Here is a 20,621-nt window from a genome sequence, read left to right as displayed (position 1 = left end):
TTTTTATATTCGCTTTTTGTTTTGTATTTCCAGTATTATTTCTTTCAAAATAAAACATAGCGGTAACATAACAATAATATAGCAACTTCAAGGTCCTTACGTCCCTTCCTCATTTACCCCATCATACAGCGTGTCACCATCATCGAACAGAATTTATTTTTTCCACCTCATCTGAGACTGTCATAAAGCGAAACACTAAGCGAAAATAAAAGGAGAAGGAAACAATAAGGAAACTTGATTATTCGCCACAGCTGTCGTTATCATGCTTATGAGACAACCCGGGTGAGGAAAATGAGCCCAAAGTGCCTATTTTACAGTAACAGATTATAGCTTCCAGACCTCAGAAATAATAACAAGAGAACTGAATTTCGTCTACTACAATCAACTTTAAAATAAGCACTTCAGGGTCAATTTCCCTCACAACCATGGTAACGTTAGTTACAGTAGATAATCGAGTTCGCTAATTGTTCCCCGCCCCCATTTCATTTTTGTTTAGCATGCCTCTCTTCTTGAAAAGCGCACAAATGATGACTGATCGTATGAATGAATGTAAATGAATGTACAAATCAAGACTGACTGAAGAACTTTGAAGTGTCAGTTTTAAAGTATAAGAATATAAGCTCTTGATTTTTCTTTTTTTTTTTTCCTTTGTGGAGAACCAGGCGTGTGATACCCGTCTGAGAGGGGGATATCTTTGTGTAGATTTTCTGAGGGAAACTATCTCCTAGTCGGAAAATCACTAAAATGTCATACTAAAACTATACATACGGAAAAATCACTAAAATACTTCTGCAGCCAACTCATTCAAAGAAATTTGACCCTCGCTCGATTTATATTTTATGAGCTATTAAATATATAATTATTATAAAATTATCAGATGAGTAGTAATTATTATTAAATTCTCACATATTAAAAATTATAATCAGAGTCTGTGTGCATAATAACTGTAATGGAATTATGAAATGTATCGCAGTTATCATGAAATTATCAAATTCGTATGCAGTTAACATCCGATTATCAGGTAGCAGATTAACCGGGCATTCTGTAAAAATATTGCATTCGTATAATGCGGAGCGACGGGAAAAGATATTTTCTCAAACCGTCAGCATCAAACAAAACTTCCTACTAGAAATTTGAGCACGAGAAAAATATTTGCGATAACAGCAGTATTAATGATTGATGTCATAGTATTTTGGGAGTTGTAATCCACAACAATTGGGATTTAATTGTTAATAATCCTGAATATTGTTGTGAATTTCTGCAATTATTCATCTGTTAGTATGATTCCTCTCGATACGTTGGATGACGGCTGGACAATCTTCGGACCGTCACCTCCGGTATTTTCCATAAAACTTGAGCGGAACTGCTCAGTTAGTGAGGCCCAATAGTGAAATTCTAGTGTCTCGCCTACTTTTACCTATATCTGCATTGCTTTGTAGGGTTTATATTTATTTTAACTAACATTTATTTTAAGTTTAAACTACCTCTCCTGTCAAGCCTTACTTTACCCTGGAACTGCCAATGCCAGAGTATGTAAATTTTAATAGAACGCGCAAAGTATTCAAATTGTCAACGGAAGTAATCTGAGTTAAATAGAAGGGAAACGAGTTCGATGGTGTGTTTTCTTGCTTCACGAACGTGAAGGTGGCTAGGTAGAAATTTAAGAACCACGCGATACGGCCTGTGTGCTTGCCTCGGCAGATAGTTGAATCTTTCAACTTAACATTCAGAAGTTTGCTGAAATATCAGCGGTATCTTAGAACGCGGTTAGGTTAGTTACGTTTAGAGAGCCTCGTAGGTAGTAACTTGTTATTATTCATTTTTAGTTTCTTATTTCCGCCGGGTCGGCGTAGTTTGTGAGCGTCAAGAGCACGCATCTGTAATTTCTAAAGTTGAATAAAAAGGGATTTAAACCCTTCTCAACACTTTGTGCACTTTCCAGTTCATAGCAGACACCACTATTGTTGCGTGCAGGTTGGGGCCGCGCAACATTACATTGGCGCCCGAACACTTGTCGAACTGAAATGGCCGAAAACTGGATGGAAGCTTCTGGACAACAACAAGAAATGGCAAGCCAATTGGAAGGATTTGGATACCTGGTCCAGACGATGAGAGTGTCAATCAAGCCAAACGTCAATTTCGACGGAAAAAATTCGGTGGCGATATTTCTAGAAGGCCTCGAAAATCATTTCCAGCTCTACCCTGTGCCTGAAAGACAAAAAGTTGCCACTGCCACATCTACACTAAGAGGACAGGACTCGCTATGGTGGAAGAATATAGGTAAATTTTTATTAGGGGAATTCGGAGGCCAAACATATACATTTGAAAATTTTAAAAAATCGTTATTAAAGGCTTTTTCCATAGTGAAAGACCGAGCAAGGCTGGAAGCCGAACTATATAGTTTTTATCAACGGAATATAGAAGAGTTGATGGATTTTATTCTGCGAAAAATTAAGCTGACGGATATGCTGTATGGGAAGAAACCCGACGCGGAGATTATTGAAATAATCTTACCAAAATTGCTACCTGCTGTTCAAGATTACTTCGAAATTAGAAACCCAAGCACATTGCAGGAACTCTTCAAATTGGCGGTCAAGTTCCAAAATCGCAGAATAGCGGAAAATGCTAGAGGGGCATCGTATGCTCAAAGTATCCGAAGGCAATCTTCAAATGAGCAGACCAGAAACGCAAATCGCTCTTATGGGGGAAAGAGCTATCAAGCTAACTCATCGAAGCTCGAAGGTCAAGGCCCAAAAAGGAAATTTGAAAACAACCGTCCGCGTACCCAGAAGGCAGAAGTTGAGAGGAAAGCTTTAAACAAGTAGAGGGGCCTGTAAAAGCGAGGGTCCAGACCCCGGAAGTTTCGAAAAAACCCTCAAGAAGATACTTAAATACGGTCGTCGTAAAAAACTCACAATTGCCGATTATACAAGTCCTGGTTGGCGATGTACCAGTAGAAGCCCTCATCGATACAGGAGCAGAAGGTAATTTTATGAGTGATACTTTTTTAAGAAGAATTTTAATAGGTTACGATTATTTAAAAATAAAAACACAGAAATCATAGCAGCGCAAGGACAAACTTGTCAATGTATTGGAAAATTATATTTAAAAATACAGGTTCAAAACGAAAGCCTTAAAGTATTAATTTTTGTAGTAAAAAATTTGCAAAGTCCACTTATTTTAGGTATGGAGTTTTTAAAAGCCGCGAAGGCCAAACTGAATTTTCAGGAAAGTTCTATTGTGCTGGAGATGGATCGGAGGGTGGTGGAACCAGTGGAACAACCGCCAGTCGACCTTAGCCATTTGAATGACCATGAAAGCCAAGCCATCCAGCAAGTGGTCAGTACTTTTTCAAACTTGTTTTCAGAACGGCCTGGTAGTTGTCAAATTGTTACGCATGAGATACAGTTAACTGCCGACAAACCCTGTAGGACTACACCTTACCGCTATGATAAACAGAAAGAACAAATCATCGAAGAACACATTCAGGAAATATTAAAGAATCAGATAATAAAGCCCATAAATAGTGAGTACGCGAGTCCAGTCGTACTATGTAGGAAAAAGAGCGAGTTTCCTCCTTCGGATAAAAGGGCTTGGAGGTTTGCTATCGATTGCAGAAAACTTAATAGTGTTACTAAATTCCCAGTTTACCCTTTGCCGGTTATAGAGGAAATTATTAGAAAGATTAAGTCTACGAGATACATGACTACGTTGGACTTAACGTCTGGCAGCTATCAAATAGCTATGAGACCCGAAGACATACATAAAACCGCGTTTATAACAAAATCGGGCACTTATGCATTTTTACGCATGCCCTTCGGGTTGTGTGGGGCCCCGTCAACATTCCAAAGAGCTATGGACATTGTTCTAAGGCCTGTGCTAGGAAAATCGACTTTAATCTATCTAGATGACATAATTATAACGAGTAGTACGTTGGAACAACATATTAAAGACCTAGAAGAAGTTTTCAAATTATTAAAAGAGGCCGGTCTTACAATTAACGCCTCAAAATGCAAGTTCGCAACTAAAGAACTTAAATATCTGGGTTATAAAATTTCGCAAAAGGGTATAGATACTTAAGATTCAAAAATAAAAGCCATCAAGAATTTCCCACCTCCCAACACCGCCAAGAAACTTTCTTCTTTCCTTGCGTTATGTTCTTATTATCGGTCATTCATAAAAGATTTTGCTAATATTGTTGAACCCTTGTTAGTAATTAAAAGAAAGAAAAGTAAATTAACGTGGACAGCAGAAGCAAATACTGCTTTTGAAAGGTTAAAAGAAGCGTTATCAATGCCCCTGTTTTGAAATTCCCGAAGGGGGACGAAAACCTGGAAATTGCAGGAGATGCGTCGGACTATGCTGTAGGTGCTGTTCTCATGCAAAATGGCCATCCTTTGGCATTTTTTAGTAAAACGTTGAATCAGACACAAAGGAATTATACAGCTACAGAGAGAGAAACATTAGCCGTATTAATGGCTGTACACAAATTTCGAGTTTATTTCGGCAATGCGCCAGTAATAGTCTTTTCGGATCATGCGGCTGTTGGTAGACTTTACAGGGGGAAAAACCTAACGCCCTGGTTAATAAGATGGGCTTTAAAACTTCAAGAATATAATCTTAAATATAAACCGGGTAAGGAAAACAATGTAGCTGACGCACTGTCTCGTATAAAACTGGACGATGAAGGCAATGAACTCAAATGCGCTGTGTTGACTTAAAAAATTTTAGATTCTAGAGAAACAATTATTGCTGAATTGAAAGCTCATCCTGAATTTGGAAGTATCTATGCATATTTGAAAGACCCCGAAAGCTTTGAGCACACAGATATCGATGCGATAAGAAATAGAGCAGAAAACTATGAAATAATAGATAATTAATTATTTTATACGAAAACAACAAACGAAAATCTCGAGTACAAACCAGTCATCCCAGCCTCGCTTCGATTAAGCATTTTGAAGGAATTACACGACGCGAAAACAGCGGGTCATTTAGGGGTCAGAAAGACTTTAAAAAGGGTACGCGAGGCGGTATATTTCCCGCAATTATACAAAATAGTAACTGCGTACGTCAGGTCCTGCAATCAATGTCAGTTAATAAATGATATTAATTACAGCCCGGTCGGGTACTTAAAAAGCATTCGCGCTACATTTCCGAATGAAATTTTAGGCATAGATCTTCTTGGTCCTTTTCCCCAGAGTGAGTTAAATAAAAATCGTTTTCTTTTAGTAATTGTAGATCATTTTTCAGAATGGACAGAAATTGTTCCACTTAAACGCGCGTCAGCCAAAACAGTCGCAGATGCATTCTTACACAGATACATTTTAAAATACGGTGCACCGATAAAAGTCATTAGCGATAACGGTAAACAATTCGTTAGCAAATATTTGAAAACATTTGCACTGGACTTGGCATACGCCATATCAAAATGGTTCCGTATAGACCACAGGCAAACATAGCAGAAAGAGTTAATAAAAATATTGTAAAAATAATTCGAAGTTATGTTAGCACACATCACAAGCGCTGGGATGGCTACATAAATGAGTTAGCTTATGCTTTAAGAACAGCAAATCACGATACTACGGGGAAAATTCCAGCAGAATTATTTTTAGGACGGAAGTTAATTACGCCACTAGATAAATTATTCTTTGTGCAACAAAGAGAGCAAGAATTTAAACAAAAAGATGTGCAAAAACTCATTGACCAGGCGGTTAAAAGCTCGGATATGGCAAGAAATAGACAAAAATTGTACTATGATAGAAAGCGCTGTGAAGCAGATTTTAAAGTTGGAGATAAAGTGTTGAAGCGGAAATTTTCTTTATCAAGTGCCCCAGACAATTTTACTGCAAAGTTAGCTCCAAAATTTGAAAGCCCCTATGTAATTCAGGAAATCAAGGGAGTCGTATTGTACCTTAAGAACGAGAGAGGGGAAATCTGTAAAGCAAGTCCCGACCAGGTGAAAAAATATTATAATCAAAATGATTTTGAAATCCTTAAAAGTTTCTTGCAAGACTCAAGCGTAAAAGAAGTGGAAGGTCAAGAAGTAACGTCACCCGCACCACCACACAAGAAGCAGAGAACTGAAGAGAAACCTAGCCCTTCTACAAGTCATGCGACAGTACCGAAAAGAAAAAATGAAAACGTTCAGAATCCAGCATTTAAGAAATACATGAAAGCAACGCCGCCGTGTAAAGAATCTTTGGTAAAGAGGAAAAGACCAGTTACAACGTATCGCAGTAGAAATTCTGCATCGAGGAAAACACTTCCAGGGCCAGATAGTCAGGAGCAAACAAGGCCCCCGTTCCCGAGAACGAAAAGTCAGCAGGAGGAACGAAAAGACCTCTACCAACAGAAGAAATTCAAGCACAATTCCAGACCGGAGGACGCCAAGACAGCCGTCCAGTGGCAAAACGGAAAAGACAGCAACCCGACGACTACCACTCCAAGAGGCCGGCATTCAGAGGGCGAAAAAGAAAAATCAACATGGACGAAACTCGAAGGACACAAAGGAGACGACTGACTTCGATGAATTCCATATCGTGGGAGCAGTTCTGCCAGAAGAGGATGTCGGAGTTCCAATCATCGAATACTCAAAGATAAGTTAAAATCTTCTATACATTTTTCTTTTCTTCCGAAATGTTATGTTTTGACGGAAGTCAATTTGTATCGGTTGAGACTTAGTTTTGTTTTACTTTATTTAGCTAAGGCAAAAAGTATTATTTTCTTTAAGTATAAAATCTAAGAACAAGCAGTTTCTGTTGGTCGAAAGACTAATTCTGTTATGTTAAAGCCAAAATTTGGCCGAAGATAAAAATAACTTCGTATTCTTGTATTAATAAGAACTTTAGTTTCAATGCCGCCAGCTTGGCGAAGAATGAGTAAAGTAAAAATTTATTTTTCTCTTATTCATTTTATGGTAAATTGTAAAAAGCATATGTATTAGAATTTTGTAAATATACGTAAATACTTGAAAGTTATGTAAAAGTAGAATTTAGTCTAGAAGCATAAAATTTTAGATGCTAAAAGTAAATACTCGAAAGAAATGAATTAAAGTTTAAGTATTAAACAGCAGATAAAATTATGCTTTAGAGCGAAAGCCTGCATGTCTAAAGAGGAATGAGGGGGAAGATAGAATGAATGTGTTTTTTAGGGTTCTCCACCTACACTTGAATTTTAAGAATGTTAAAATAGCTCATCGAGTTTTAGAAGGTCGAGTAAGGTGTGTCTATTTGGTCGTTGAATTCTAACAAATCATTGTGGTTAGGGGAAGTGTTGCAATACTAAAACACGAATATTCCCGTTTGACACCACACATGGTGGAGAGCCAGGGTAAAGTTAAATTCATGTTTGAATACTTGAATGAATGTGAATTAAGCAGTAATTAAGGAAAATAAATGGATCAAAAACAAAAACTTTATTCAGTGTCAAGAAAGTGTAAATTATAATGTATTTAGAAAGATACTAATACTTATTCCTTCCAGATGCTGGAAGGAAGAGAACAGATTGATTGCTGATGTCCAGGAAAGGTTGCTGTAAGAAGAGAGGGTAAAATAATTGTCTACAGAAATTTATTCTAACTTTTGTGAGAAAACAGTTTTTTTATGTAAACGAAGCTCTCAAATTTTAGTTCAGAATATGGAAACTCTTCAACAGGTCGTTTCTAGGATCTGCTTCCAAGTTTACCAAATTCTGGCAGCGGCAAATGTATGGTTTATATTTATTTTAACTAACATTTATTTTAAGTTTAAACTATCTTTCCTGTCAAGCCTTACTTTCCCCTGGAATTGCCAATGCCAGAGTATGTAAATTTTAGTAGAACGCGCAAAGTATTCAAATTGTCAGCGGAAGTAATCTGAGTTAAATAGAAGGGAAACGAGTTCGATGGTGTGTTTTCTTGCTTCACGAGCGTGAAGGTGGCTAGGTAGAAATTGAAGAACCACGCGTTTCGGCCTGTGTGCTTGCCTCGGCAGATAGTTGAATCTTTCAACTTAATATTCAGAAGTTTGCTGAAATATCAGCGGTATCTTAGAACGCGGTTAGGTTAGTTACGTTTAGAGAGCCTCGTAGGTAGTAGCCTGTTATTATTCATTTTTAGTTTCTTATTTTTATTTTACCGCCGGGTCGGCGTAGTTTGTGAGCGTCAAGAGCACGCATCTGTAATTTCTAAAGTTGAATAAAAAGGGATTTAAACCCTTCTCAAGACTTTGTGCACTTTCCAGTTCATAGCAGTCACCACTATTGTTGCGTGCAGGTTGGGGCCGCGCAACATTACAGCTTTATTAATTTACTTACTTGTCGCTTTTAGGGTTAACATTTTAAGACTTATTTTGAGTGTAATTCAACTTTTGGACACATGTTCTGAAAATTAAGTATTAATTTTTTTGCACAGAATTGTAAATAATTCACTTCTGAAACCAAAAACTTTTAAACTGCTAACATAATTGAAATAGAACCTGAAATATGGGCAAGTACGCTCCTGGCGAACTTTGGCGAGCTGCTTCGCCAGTTTAATGACATCTGGCAATTTTTGCCAGTTTGGGAGTTTTTTAAAGCTTCGGCAAAATGTATTTTCGAAACCCTAAGATCGTATGTTTTCAAACCTTCTAGAAACCTGTGTAATGCTTATAAACATGACTAGGAGTACTCAGCTACTCCCTCGCAAGTTTTAAAGGCTAAGAGAGGACTTTTTCATTTTCTTCTTCCTTCTCCTAGCTCCCTCCATGGGACTCATTCAGGATCCATCACCAATATGCTCATTGTGGACTTATCTCATTTTTACATGGAAGTACTGCAAAAGCAGTAGAACCCCTGTATAATTACTTGTGTATCAGAAGAGTACTCAGTTGTTAATCAGCTATGGGAGAACGAGGCTGAAAGAAAGTTTGATAAATTCTGTTTTAGAGTTTACTCTGTGTGTGATACCAAGAATTTACGATATTTCTCGTGGGTTAAAGAGGATTTATTTTTTATCTGCGTTCTGCTCGAGCTGTTTACAGTTATTTATTTTGCTGTTCGTTATTTTTAATTCTAACAAATTATCTTTCTGCTCATCTGTAGTTGGTATTTAAAGAGTACCTGCAGTTTGCAACAGTACATAAATATTCTTCTTATACGAAAATTCTTACCTGCATTTTTATGCGAACTTGAACTTCGTGACATATATAGTTAAAGTCCTTTTGTTAATATTATTCTTTAATGTGATTTATGACTTGGTTTCTTTGCCTAATGATTCTTCCGTTATTTAGCGTGTTCTTTATATTTGAAATAATAATTTAATATGCTTAACACGATCAGCATATTTTCCCAATTTAATAGCTCAAAAGGACAGATGAATGTTTAGTAGTATTTTTCAGTTTATTCTTCACTTCTACGCTTTATTTTATCTGTCTTCCAATTAACTATGATTTTGATTTAATCGTGAATGTAGTTTCTGATATTACGTCGATTAATTTTGAGTTGACTGCAGTTGTTGTTTTGTCAAATTCTTCGATAAAATAATTCGCATCGCTGAATTTTATTTTATTTTTTTTTTTTTAGTTTTTATACTTAACAAAAAGCAACTGTCTTACTCTTTTTTCGATTTAAACATTTTTTGTTCCTCTTCTTTAGAACAGTTCTCATTTAGAACAAACTTATACGCAAAATTATTAACTTCCAATAGGTTTAACTGCACAAATATTCCTCAAAATAATGTTTATGCGATTGTTTTTATGTTGTCACGTCTCCGAATTCTGCTTCCGCATTGTAATATGTGTTTGTTTAGCAAATCGGAGGAAAAATGGATGCATAAAATAAATGGTGGTTAGCGAGCGATTTTCGTTTAAGAAGTCACGCACAAACACAATTGATCGAAAACTTCAGAAATTGGTCACTTCCTGTTATAGATTTTTGAGATTGTCCCGAAACGCAAAAAACAAGCTGTACTGTTTGGTAGCTCAATTCTAGTAAAGCTAACATTTGCGTTAATGTTTCAAATTAAGCAGCTTTGTTTAGTGTTTTGTTATTTCCGTATGCTTGACCTAAAAAACGAACGGAAGATCAATATTGTCTCTAAAAAGAACAAAGAATTATTTTTAATTTCAAAATATAAAATCCAAGAAAACTAAATTAAACTGATAGCCAAATAAAAGGTATACTTTATGCAGTTTCTTTTAAAATTTTATAGAATTTGTAACACGTGACAGTTTTTGGTTTAGAATAGGATAAAACAATTTTTACTGTATATTTGCAATGAATAACAGAATTAAGCAGCTTTCAGATGAAGTTAAAGGACTCAGGACAGTCTAGTCAAAAGGAGTTAGATTTATTATAGACTTTTATAATTGTTATGATTTATATTATATAACAATTAATTTTAGTCTAGGTTAGGATTTCTTTAAACTAGAATTTGGTAAGCAAGTAGTTTAAGTTATGAAAACACACACAGCTATCATATACAGAGCGTAGCAAGAAAGATGCTCCTAACTTAAGGGGGAAATAGAAAAATGGCAAAAGTAACTATTTCCGTAATACAGTGCGATTTAGCACATTAAATACACATTACGCATACAGTAACTCATCAAGTATGAAAAAGAAAAGTCGTCTTAATCAGGGTATTTAGAAGAAATTAATTTGGCATTCATAAGAACTGTTTAAATGAACATGTCACAGCGATGACGAGTGACTTTGTTACCAATCATTCCGCTTCTTGCAGAAAATCACTTATATTCTGATCACGTATTGCCCAACAAAAACTATTACTTTTGCCATATACCATCATTTCTTAATATTGCAGCCAAATCTTCTTGTTATAGCTTATATAAGTCATCCTCAGACAAATGCCTGTGTGGAGAGGGGCCCACCAGCGGCCGAGCGGTAAAGTCGCTGACCACTGGAAGTTCGGTCCGAGGTTCGAATCCCGCGAACGGGCTGGCTGCATGGGTGTTTTTGTGGTTTTCCCCATGTGTAACGTGTATACGAGCCAGTTTCCCTTAGAAAGTCCTCCACGAAGGCATCCCTCCCCTTAGGCAGATATCCCTCGAGGCTTTGCCGTAATTAAATAACCTAACCTATGTAGAGAGTAGAGCATTCTCGTTCAGTATTCGTCTGCTTACATCAATGCAAGGGAATAGAGTACTGCAAACTCAATGCTTCAAACTTTTCAGCATGAAATTACAAAGTCCAGTTCTTATAATTTCACAAAACTGTTCGATATTTTAAATTATTATGCTATGAAGAGCGGTTTAACCCTGGAAGAATAGGTATACATCCCCAGAGTTAGACTAATGTAAAAAATATACAGGGTGTTCCATAAATAGCGCCAGATTCCTCGTAAGGAGTACATTAAAAAGTGTCCAACGAATTGTACTTGTACGATCCGTAGTTTACTATAAAATGCGTCACATCAAAACGTTCGCTGCGCATATCGCATCATGCATGCACGCGCCGTGGAATGACGTTAAGCCGCCGTTGGACTCGTATTTAAAAGGCTGCATCTTGCAGCTACCTGTAACAAATTACAAAGCACTATGGACTTTGTTCCTGCCAAAGCAGGTAGACTTTGTGTGTAAATAGTTTTTACTCTTGTGAAACGTTTCAATGTACTGCAAATTGTGTTTTTCATCATTTTACTTGCCAATTATTGCTTATCAAAAGAATAATTTTTATGAAATTTTAAAAATGCCTTACAATACATCCTGCAAGAGATGGCGCAACCAGGGCCCCAGTCAACTAAAATGTTTTTGATCACTACTAATAGATGGCGCCACACGAGCACCTCATTTGTTCAAAGTTTACTTATTCTACGGACGGCGGCACAGCAACCTCCGTCGCTAGTAATCTCTGAGTTCTAGCACAGCTTGTGTACAAGTACTTCCATATTATTGGATACAACTTACTCGATTCTTCAAGCATTTAAAAGTCAAGTATCATATATTGGTAAAGGCCGTTAATGGTCGATTGACTCTTACTAAGTGATAAGACATAGATATAGACATAGCTACCTGTATTCTTCGCATGGTGATCATGTAATTCCATTCGTGAATATTGCGACGTGTATTGATGTACGGCGAATGTAATGGAGATGCCTTACGAACTGCTCGGGAGTATGCATGTCGATATCCGTACCGCCATCCTCCCGATGCCAAAGTCATCCGCAGGCTGGACTTTTCCTATGGGGCCATCTCAAACAAATGGTGTATCAAGACATAGTGACTACACAAACGGACTTAGTTGATCGACTGCATGCTGCTTGTACTTCGGTAGACACCGCGCTGCTGCGACGTGTGAACTCATCCATTCCACAGCACACTAAAGCCTGTCTCGATTTGCACGGTGTACACTTTGAACATCTGCCTTTATAAATACTGCTGTTGATGTGCCAAATAAAGTGCTTTTTCTTTGCATCAGCTATGAAAAATTTTTCTCGTAAAGTATGCACCGTACAGGTATAGCTCTTCGGGCATTTTTTATATACTCCCAACGAGGAATCAGCCTGTGCAGAATTTGAGCGCTATTCATGGGACACTCTGTATACAACTATACATCATCTCGTATATTTTACTGTGATACAATATTTTAATTTTCTCTGTACGTTGTAGGGATTATTTTAATTTTCTTGTAGTTATTTTCAGTTTTGCAACTCTTTCCTTTAAATTCTTGTTTTCCACCTACAACTCCTTGCCAGAATGAGATTTCAGTATCACATTTTATGTAAATGAAATAAAACTAGTATTTAATGGGAAGTTCAGTCACTTCTGCGAAAAATGCATATTTCTATGTGAGGAACAAGCTATTGCGCGATGATCTAAAAATTGATCCTTTAGACAAGTTCCTGAACAGAACAAATTGAGAAATTCTTTAACTCTGCCACCAAATGTGAGCACCTGAAATATTTTAATATAGTTCATTATGAGATTCTCATTGAGGATAAACACCTGCGACCCTACGCAGCCTTTCGTTTCCCTGATAACTAAAATTTTCCAGCTTAATATATTTACTTGATTATCATATTTACGGGCCAACGCGGTTAGTTACTTTTGTACAGCTTCTGGCTAAAGCTTGCATTAGTTAGAATTAGTATAGTTTCTTATTTTCTGTTTTAATTTAAAGCCCAAGTGAAGGCTTTCCTGTAAGCCCGAGAGGGGCCGACTGTATTATTTCTGTGAGTGAATAAAAGGGTATATTATTAACCCTTTTTTGGACTCTTCCTTATAGTTGTAAGAAGACCAGCGAATAATCGCTAGACCATTCACTAAAGTTCTAGTAGCCAAAGAACATGTAAATTAACTAGAACTTTATAGCATACCTAATTTATATTATATTTAATTATCCATGTTTAAATAATCTAGCTTTTTGTGCAATATTTATGCATGCTTATATGTGAACTGTCTGCGTTTCGAATATTTATGTCATATTCTTCTAATGTAACTAACTGGTACAAGATGTAGGTCAGGTTGATAACCAACCTCGTACCGTTGATGCCAAGGCAAGGACATTCTCTGGCGGCTTTCTGTTCCGTATAAGTTACTTGCTTCAGGTCTTCTACATGCCTAAAACGCACTTTTAGTCCAATTATTCAGATCTCTCACAAAATACATTTCACGCAAGCACTCATCATAGCAAGCATTGCATCATCATAGAAGAGCCTCACATTATCAGGTTCAATGTTTCTTCTAACCTTCGGAAACATACAATGACCTGACTAGGAACAGAGAGCTTACTAAAGCTATGTTCACTAATTGTAGTAAGTAGACAGGATACAGACGAAGGGTATACAAAACCCTTTATTTTTCTTTATATACAATGACTTCCGTACTTCCGAATACAATGACCCTCCACTCGGGGTCTAACGTAAAAGGTATAAAAAATGAAACTAAACTCTAATTTAACTTTAGAATAACACACGTGGAAGATTGGCCTTATAATAACAGGAAGCGTATGTAGCACAGAGACTGTGAACACTACAATACGTTTAATTTATCAAGAGGATTAAAACCTCTGGCCTGGAAGGCAAAGTAGCAACTGCGTAACTTCTAAGGTAAGCGGCCTGCTTCGAACTCACGGCTTCCTCTCTTCTGCTTGGCAAAAAGGCCACACTTAAATACTTGGCGTTCGCCAGACAAACTTTGCATAAAATCCTTCACGCTTATAATTCTGGCCGGAAGTAGAAAATAAGAAGTGATAGTAAAGATTTAAAATAAAATAAACGTTAGTAAAACTTAAGATCCTTACATACTTCCCGCCAGAGTTAATTAGTTTGAAACTGAGGTCTAAAACGACCTTGTTGAAAACTTTTAGCTCTAGAATCTAACGCGAGGCCAACCTTTTACAAAAAATGCTTCGCTAGAAACTAGAAAATTTAAAAGAAAGAAATTTGTTACAATAGCAGCTCCCGGAATATACAACAATCTTTTTTTTTTTTTTTTTTTTTTTCATCTGTACTGCATCTAAACAGGAGCTTTATTCAATTCTGGTTCCTTCCAGAGATCTTTGTAATATTCGGACATCCTTTTCTGGGCCCAGTCTTTAAAGGTACTGCAGACCGTAGCCTGGTTTATCCTCCTTCTTGTACGGGCTCGCCCTTCAGTGCTTTCCTCTGGAAGCTTCCGTTTTTCACCAGTACGGCCACCCTTGAACACCTTCCTTTTCTCCTCTGCTTGTGGTCTTGGCCGTTTGAAGGCAGCTGGTCTTGGCGGAACCGGGAAACTTCTGCGTGATCCTGCTTGGACCTCGTTGTTGGACGTTCAAATTTTTCTTGTACTTTTTCCTCCGCCGCTGATGGCCCTTCCGCAGTTCGGCGACTTTTGCTGCGGAGAGTTCTGTCGGATGAGTCGATCTTCCGTTTTAAAGCCGGGTTATAGTTGCCGCCATTTCTCCTGGTCCTCTTCACATACGTCGTCCTTCTCCCTTCTTCATTCTGGGGGTGTTCGTGAACTCTGTTTTCTGGACGGTGGAACGGCTTCTTTTTCTTTTTACCTTCAATTTTTCCGCGGGGCAATTTTCTTTTCACTTGCTTCTGTCTCTCATTGGCTTGCCCTTGTACTTGTCGTTTTCCCACCTCTGGAACTTGTACCTGCGGTGTCTGCCGTGCCGGATCCAGCAAAAGATCTGAAAAGATTTGCATTTTATTACGATCGAAGTAGGGCTTAATTTGATCAATATTTGCGGAACAGGTTTCACCATTTCTGGCCTTTAACACTACAACAGCGTGAGTTATTTTTTCTATAACATATGCTCCTTCAAATCGTGGAAAAAATTTGGCAGTTTTATCTTCTGGTGCTGAAGAAAGTGAATGCTTAATTTTTAGTACAGTCGGTCACAAAAGTATTCGAACACCGGTACCCTATCAGAAAATGACAAGATGGCGTTTTTTTTTTTCTCTTTCTCTCTGTGTGTCGTGTTATTCCATCCTAGGTTTTCTTCTCCCCCCCCATCTTGGAAAAAACTGGAAAAAATTGGTTACGATCTCTTTTTGAATGGGGAGATGTCATTTTGAGAAAAAGCTGACGACCCTATCTTGGAGAATGAACATGACCGCTCTACACACCCTTTTACTCTCTCTCTCTCTCTCTTTTTGAATTGGGAAGCCATTTTGGGAAAAAGCAGACGACCCTATCTTGGAGAATGGAAATGAACGCCTCTCCCTCTCTCTTTGAAATGGGAAGCCATTTTGGGACCCTCTATTCTTGGGGAGGGAGAAAACTGAAGTCTGCACTTCGCTGTCTCTGAAAAGCGGACCCTCTTCTTCTGATCTTGAAGAACTGGAAATGAACGCTCTACACGATCTCTCTTTGAATTCAGAAGGTATTTTGGGACCTTCTAATGTTGGAAAACTGAAATGAACGCTCTACGCATTTTCTCTCTCTCTCTCTCTCTCTCTTTGACATGAGTAGCCATTTTGGAGGATTCTCCACCACCATCCTAACCTTGGAAAACTGAAATGAACGCTCTACACCTTCTCTCTCTCTGTGTCTCTCTCTCTTTCTCTGAAATGGGTAGTCATTTGAAAACTCCCTAACTTTGGAAAAAAACAGAAATGAACGCTCTACACCATCTCTCTTTGAAAATGGGGGGGGGTGTCATTTTGAGACCTCCCTCCCCTAAATTTGGAAAAAAAACTGAAATGAACGCTCTACACTTTCTCTCTTTGGACATGGGTAGCCCTTTGGGGACCCTCTCCTCTTGGTAGAAAAAAAAAGAACTGAAGTGAAGGCTCTACACAATCTCTCTTGGAATGGGATCCATATTTCGGGAAACGTGGATCACCTCATGCTGGAAAACTGAAGTGAACCACCAAGATTGGACTCTATATAATATTTTTTTAAAAAAAAATTTACATCATGACCCTCCTCCCATTTGTTATTAAAAAAATTGTTTTTTTTTGTTTTGGTTTTTATCCCATTTCCGATGTGATTTCAGAAATGCAATTCCATAACAGTTCAATTTCATTCGAGGTTAAATGATCTAAACAGTCTTTGACCCACCCATCCGTATGATTATTTTCTTCTCCTTCCTGTTGCACCAAATTTTGTAAGTCCATATAATCATTCCATACGGGAAGGGCTGGATCCTCACAAGGCTGTCTTGAAACACTTGGAGTCTCTTTGGGATGAGTGGAGGGATCTAGGATGTCTGGACCCGGCTGCAATTCTACCTCCATGATTTCTGGACCCGTTGGAACTTGTTTACCCGGCTGAAATTCTACCTCCATGATTTCTGGACCCGTTGGAACTTGTGAACCCGGCTGTGATTCTGCCTCCATGATTTCTGGACCTGTTGGAACTTGTGGACCCGTCTGACATTCTACCTCTACGATGTCGGGACTTTTTGAAGCTTGTGGACCCGTCTGACATTCTACCTCTACGATGTCGGCAGCAAGCTCTGCCAGCGATCCGTTTACGAGTTTTACATCCCAGGGAAAACCGAGTGGCGGAACAAGTCGAAATGCACGCGACACCAATATTTCCAAAAGATGATTCATTGTGCCGAGAACAAGGTGAGAAATTTTCGATACCATTTGATGGAGGGTAGTTACGTTTTCCGGAAATTACATTGTTACCCCTTCGAGAGCAAAGCTGTCGAAGACGAAGAGGAGGCGGAAGAATCTCCCCAGGAGAACTCGTGCGACGATGAGGAGGAGGAGGAGGAGGAGGATGAACTTTCTAATAATAATAATAAATGTCTAAGTTGGGATGCTTTAGAGACCCAAGAATATTGGTCTCAACCCTTATCTCACCTAGACCTGAAAGAGGATCCTCAAGTGTACTCTTTGTGGTCCTCTTCTAAAATTTGGTCTTGGAGAGAACCCTTGAATGTTCATGAATGAAATGGTATGTAAATCCCTAGAGAAAAAAAAAAAGAAAAAAAAAGTTCCTTTTTTTGTAATATGTTGATTTCTTTCCAATCCCATTTCTTTTCCATAACTCCACCCCAATCGACGAGAAGAAGAAGAATTTTCCAAGTTACACAAGACGTAGAAATATTTCACAAGGATTTATAAATTACACGCTCCCACATGATATATGTATAGAGAGAAAAAAACCCTCTGTTCTCTAGCCAATACGTCAAGACTTCCCTAAACTAAGAGAGATCATGAGTACCGAGGAAACCTTAGAAGAGCAAGTGGAAAGACTTTCAAAGAGATTAGAAGAGTTAAGACGGGATAGATTTACAGTTCCGCCGACTAAAGAGGAAACTATCATCGATTTCAACAAACCGCTGTACTTTCATCCCCTACCCCAAAGAATGAGACGAATGGACTCGCCGTTGAACAGTTCCAATGAGAAACAAAATGTCACTTATTTGAATAGCCAATTTCAACACATGAATATTTCATAAGTATTTTTTTGTTTTTTTTCCCTAAAGCGTAGGGAGATCGGATCAGTAGTTTTTCCCTTTTCATCGTCGAAAAAGATTGGGAGGAAAGATCTTTCTCAGTTCTCTCAGAAAAATTTTTCAGCCTTAAAAAAAAAAAAAAAAAAAAAAAAAAAACACTTTTTGTTAATTTTTATCATGTCTTAGACATGATAAAAATTAACTCTACCCCCCCTTTTGTCTGGGAATGTTGTCTCACACTTTCTAAAAATAGACCATCACTCCTCCTTTCCTAAAGAATAGAATTCCAAGAATGGGATCTGGTCTATTTTTAGAAACGGTGAGACCCTATTTCCAGACAAAAGGCGGGTAGAGTTAATTTTTATCATGTCTAAAGTTCAGGGTCCATCCATCTTCTTATGTGAAACGGTGACCCTGACGAGATCGAGATAAACAAGTCCTGTGAGTTGTTTTGTAATCTTGACGCGATCCAAGAAAGACTTTTTATTTTTTTTTTTTGAAATAGGCGGGGGGTGGGGAGAGAAAATGTTCTCACGACCCTCAGATATCTTTTCATAAATATATTTTTTATCAAAGTGTTTCTTTCATTCCGATCCTTTTAAGAGGTTGGAATGACCCTGACATTTAGATGGGGTCGCGATCCCGACAGATGTCGCGCGAGTATAAAAGTGTGTATCCTCCGCGAGATTTCTTCAGAGAACAGAAGAAGACGTGAACTGAGCTGGTAAGTCCCTTTGGTCCTATGAATATGGTTTAATCATAACTTCATTTAAAAAGACCTTTGAAACTTTGAAACTTATTAACCCTTTGAAAAGAAAAATGTCTCTTTCAAGACGACGACTCTAAAACGTTTTATTGTTTTTTTTTTCCCTTTCTAGATCTTCCCTGTTATACATATATACCTTTTCGATTCTCTTTTTTGCTCCTGTTTGTGGAAGACATCACCGTATTCATCGCCATGGCGTGTTCAGAAAACTTTATCGTGCTCGATCTAGAGGGTTTCCAGTCCTACAACCACAAGAAGGGTGAATTTACCTACGTTTTAAAAGAATTGGGCTATGCGACAAAACATTTTTTGACCGTGGGATCGTTGACGTTTGCTCCTCCTCACCCCTTCCACCAACTGAATGAAAAAAACCAAAAGACGAATGCCTGGCTGACGAGAAACCGGCACGGACTTCGTTGGAACGAGGGTCATATTCCCTACAACCATTTAGGACGCATTCTCCAATCGCTCACTCACAGCTTCTCCACGATTTATGTGGTGGGATGCCAGAAAGCTAAATTCTTTGCTAAAGCCTTGGATTATCAAAAACCCGTGACGGAAATTTATGTGCCAGATGGAATCATTTGGAAGTATCGGAAAAAATGTGCCCGACATCATCAAAGGATGAAATATTTCCATTGTGCCGAAAACAAAGTGCGCAACTATCGATGGCATATTACGGAAGGAGATTTTCATATCAATCACGTCTATCCAGACGGAACGGAGAAAGAGGAGAGGATTCAGAAGGAAGCAGACAATCCTCTGCAAGCTTTTGATAAGGCCTACGATCAGTTAGAGAAGGATCCGTCCCCAAAAGCGTACGATAACCTCATCCAGAAATGGGATAATCTGTCCTGTTTCCAAGTGATGGAACATCCGGATGAGCATACGCCTTTAAACTTGATGGGCTCTTCTTCTTTGTCGTCAACTTCCTCCAATAACTCGAGGAAGACGGAGGGTTGGGGAGACATACCTGAAAATATTCCCCATTACGATCCAGCAGCCTGTTGGGACGAACCTTCCAAAGAATCTCATGAGACCCCCAAAATATCTTCAGAGGATCCAAAGACAAAATCCACTGAGTGTTGGGACAATGAACGGACGACTCATGCTCTAAAATCCACTAAGACTATGTCCACTGAGTGTTGGGACAATGAACAGACGACTCATGCTCCAAAATCTATTGAGACTATGTCCACTGAATGTTGGGACAATGAACGGACGACCCATGCTCCAAAATCGACTGAGACTATGTCCACTGAGTGTTGGGACGATGAAACCGAAAAGACGACAGAGAATTGGGATGACCGTTCTCAAAAGTATTTGAATTGATATATACATAAACTCAGGAGAAAAAAAATAAAGAAAAGATTTTTAGAAATAAGTAGGGAAAGGTTCTCCGCTTTCCCTATATTTATGGAAATGGATTGAGAAGAGAGAGAGAGAGACGAATCAGGAGACCAAAAAAAATGGGTCTTGGAAGGAATGAGTGCAAATGCATTCGATTCCTTCCAAGACCCATTTTTTTTGGGTCCCTCTCTCATCCAATCTTGGAAAAGAACTTTGTCCTATTTTTCTAGGTCCATTCAAAAAGAAATGAATCTATCCATAAATTTTCTTAAAAGAAAAAAAAAACAAAAAGATCCTTTACCTCTTGACGGTCCAAAGTCGAGAATCTTGGAAAAAGTTATCCACTCTCTCCATCCAGTCAAGCTTCTCTGTAGAAAATCTAGTAGGTGCATCTGCATTCTTGAACACCCGGCAGTTATTATTCGACGCGAAACGTCGAATGCTGAAATAGTTAACAGTGAGCCCATTCTTAAAGAAACGGGGATGTTTTATTCATCCAGTTGAGTGCGGAAAAATTTCTGAGAGCCGGAGAAAAATTTCTCTAACTGGAAAAAAAAAAAAAAAAAAAAAAAAAAAAAAAAAAAAAAAAACCTTTTAGTCTGAAAATTGATGTCTTCAATTTTTCGAAAATTGAAGACATCAATTTTCAAATTTTCAGACTAAAAAGGGGGGTAATTTATTTTTCAGAAAC

General features: G+C 38.1%; 1 protein-coding gene across 1 annotated transcript in view; it reads right to left on the bottom strand.

Annotated features, from left to right (window-relative positions):
- LOC118202893 (uncharacterized) overlaps window positions 1–20,621 on the bottom strand; it is an 84,452-nt gene that overhangs the window by 1,603 nt on the left and 62,228 nt on the right. The gene's annotated exons all lie outside the window — the stretch shown is intronic.

This window comes from Stegodyphus dumicola, chromosome 9 (genome assembly GCF_044657685.1).
Source record: "Stegodyphus dumicola isolate Sdum_Otavi_A_Nest chromosome 9, ASM4465768v1".
NCBI classification, from domain to species: Eukaryota; Metazoa; Arthropoda; class Arachnida; order Araneae; family Eresidae; genus Stegodyphus; species Stegodyphus dumicola.
The sequence above is the reverse complement of the archived record's forward strand: the minus strand, read 5'-3'. Positions and strand labels throughout refer to the sequence as shown.